The sequence below is a fragment of the Mus pahari genome, chromosome X (genome assembly GCF_900095145.1).
Source record: "Mus pahari chromosome X, PAHARI_EIJ_v1.1, whole genome shotgun sequence".
Classification (NCBI taxonomy): domain Eukaryota; kingdom Metazoa; phylum Chordata; class Mammalia; order Rodentia; family Muridae; genus Mus; species Mus pahari.
Window position 1 is genome coordinate 81,002,997 of NC_034613.1, and position 3,111 is coordinate 81,006,107.

The following is a 3,111-nucleotide window of genomic DNA, read 5'->3' on the forward strand; positions in this document are numbered from 1 at the left end:
AAAAAAAAAAAAAAAAAAAAAACCAAAAAAAAAAAACCCAAAAAACCCGAAACAAAAACAAAACAAACAAACAAACAAAAAAACAAAACAAAACAAAAAAAAAACAAGGAAAGAAAGAAGGAAAAGAAAGCGGCAAGTTAGGCCTAATAGTCAGACTCTGTAACTCTCGAATTTGGTAAGGGGAAACAAGAGGATCACAAGTTCATCAAGTTCATGGCCAGCCAGGGCTATGCATACAGAAAATTGCATAGAAAAAAATGAAGTCTCAAAAAAAATTGATGAAGATAATGGTATGGAGTTTTGTGCAGTGATGATTATTTTTCCTTTGCGAATATACTAAAACCCAGGTAATTAGGAATTTTAACAGAATGAATCTCTAGATATGTGATTCGTAGGACAATAAACTTTTAAATTCATTTATACCAAACAGGACATGTATTAGTCTGCCTTACATTGCCTAGCAGAGCTCCGTTTGTCATGACTCCATAGAGAGAAACACCAAAAAAACTTCTGGTGGTGTTCTGGTTGCTTCTTGTTTCTTCTGAAGACTCAGGCTGATTGGCAGAGTGATGTTAGCTGATACAGACTCATACGAGTTTTGCTAGAACAGACTCATGTGCTGAGACAAAACATGTGGTAAGGCAAGACCTGTGGAAGGCACGTGATGTTAGGAAGCAATGTAAATAGGACTCAGCAGTGACAGAGCTTGCTTGCATAGCTAGCTTTGCAGTGCTTCTTGGTTTTCGCTGATCATCATTTCATTGAGAGAGGCACAGCAGAGAACTTCTGGCATCTCTGCAGGTCCTGGTTGCTCCTGCTGACTTGTACTCATTTGGCTGAGGCCTGGCTGGCTCTTTCTGCTGGGTCATGCCACCACTGCTGACTCATGTTTGCTATCCCAACACTACTAAACTGTACTGCTGGTATATTCGTGAAGTGTTTTCGAGTGGACCGAGCTGCCACTGCTGAATCCTATGAACTGAACTGTTGATTTCCTGACATCGCAGATTGGAGTTGCTCCGAAGAACAATGTCTAAACAGGTCCACTTCCCCCATATTCTAATAACATTTCTTTTTCCATTGCCTCTGGTGGGTGGGTTAGAAGGGAGGGTTAACAAAGAAGCCAAAACCATACATCCCACTTAAAAGGAGGAACAAAATAGCTATGGGAGGCAGAAGGAGGGAGGGACCTGGTGGGACAGGTCAGAGGGCAGGGAAACAGGGCAGAATCAGGTATGGGGGATGGGGGAAACAGAAGAGAAGCCCAGAGGGCCAGGAGAACGAATGGTGGGGAAAAGAAAACCTAACTGGTGGTTTACATGTAGAAGAATGAAAATAAATCCATATTTATCACCCTGAACAAGTCCAAGTGGATCAAGGACCTCAACATATAATGAGATATATATTGAATCTAATAGAAGAGAAAGAGGGAAAAGAGCCTTGAACACATTGGCACAGGGGGACATTTCCTGAACAGAATACCAATCACACAGGAACTAAGATCAACACTTGATAAATGGGACCTCATGAAACAAAACAGCAGCCTACAGATTGGGAAAAGATCTTCACTAACCCTATATCTGATAGAAGGCTAATATCCAAGATATATAAAGAACTCAAGAAGTCAGACTCCAAAAAAACAAAACAAAAACAAAAACAAAAAACAAATAATCCAATTTAAAAACAAGGTACAGAGCTAAACAGAGAATTCTTAACAAAGGAATCTCAAATGGGCGAGAAGCACTTAAAGAAATGTCCAACATCCTTAATCATCAGGGAAATGCAAATCAAAACAACCCTGAGATTCCACCTCACACCAGTCAGAATGGCTAAGATCAAATTCTCAGGTGACAGCAGATGCTGGTGAGGATGTGGAGAAAGAGGGACACTCCTCCATTGCTGGTGGGATTACAATCTTGTACAACCACTCTGGAAATCAGTCTGGAGTTTCCTCAGAAAACTGTAAATAGTTCTACCTGAAGACCCAGCTATATCACTCCTGGGCATGTACTCAAAAGATGCTCCAACATATAACAAGGATACATGCTCCACTATGTTCATAGCAGCCTTATTAGTAATATCCAGAAGCTGGAAAGAATCCAGATGTCCCTCAACCAAAGGATAGATACAGAAAATGTGGTTCATTTACACGATGGAATATTTTTCAGCTATTAAAATGAGGACATCTTGAATTTTGCAGGTAAATGGGTGGAACTAGAAAACATCATCATCCTAAGTGAGGTAACCCAGACCCAAAAGGACATGCATGGTATATACTCACAGAGAAGTGGTTATTAGCCCCAAAATACAGAATACCCAGGATACAACCTACAGACTGTAAGAAGTTTAACAAGGGGAGCTGGTGAAATGGCTCAGCGGGTAAGAGCACTGATTGCTCTTCCAAAGGTCCTGAGTTCAAATCCTATCAACCACATGGTGGCTCACAACCATCCATAACGAGATCTGACAGATCTGACTCCTTTTCTGGAGTGTCTGGAGACAGCTACAGTGTACTTACATATAATAAATAAGTAAATAAATAAATCTTTTTTAAAAAAGAAGTTTAACAAAAAGGAAGGCCCAAGTGAGGATGCTCCAATCCCACTTAAAAGGGGGAATAAAATAATTATGGGAGGCAGAAGGAGGGAAGGACCTGAGTGGGAGAGGTGAGAGGAAGTGGAAACAGGGGGCAGAATCAGGTATGGGGGAAAACAGGAGAGAAGTCCAGAGGGCCAGGAGAATGAATGGAAATATGCAGGTTCTGGGCGTTGGGGAATGGGGGACCCTCTAAAAAGTCTCAGAGACCTAGGATGTGAGAGACTTTCAGGACTCAAAGGGGGGTGACCTTAGCTGAAATGCTCAAGAGAAGGGAGAGGGGAACCTGAAGAGACCGCCTCCAGTAGATAGACATGGCCCCAAGTGCAGGGACAGAGTTACCATCCAACTGTCAAAATTTCTGACCCAGCATTGTGCCTGTTTAAAGAAGTGCAGACTAGCACTCGGGAGGCAGAAGCAGGCGGATTTCTGAGTTTGAGGCCAGCCTGGTCTACAAAGTGAGTTCCAGGACAGCCAGGGCTACACAGAGAAACCCTGTCTCGAAAAACAAACAAA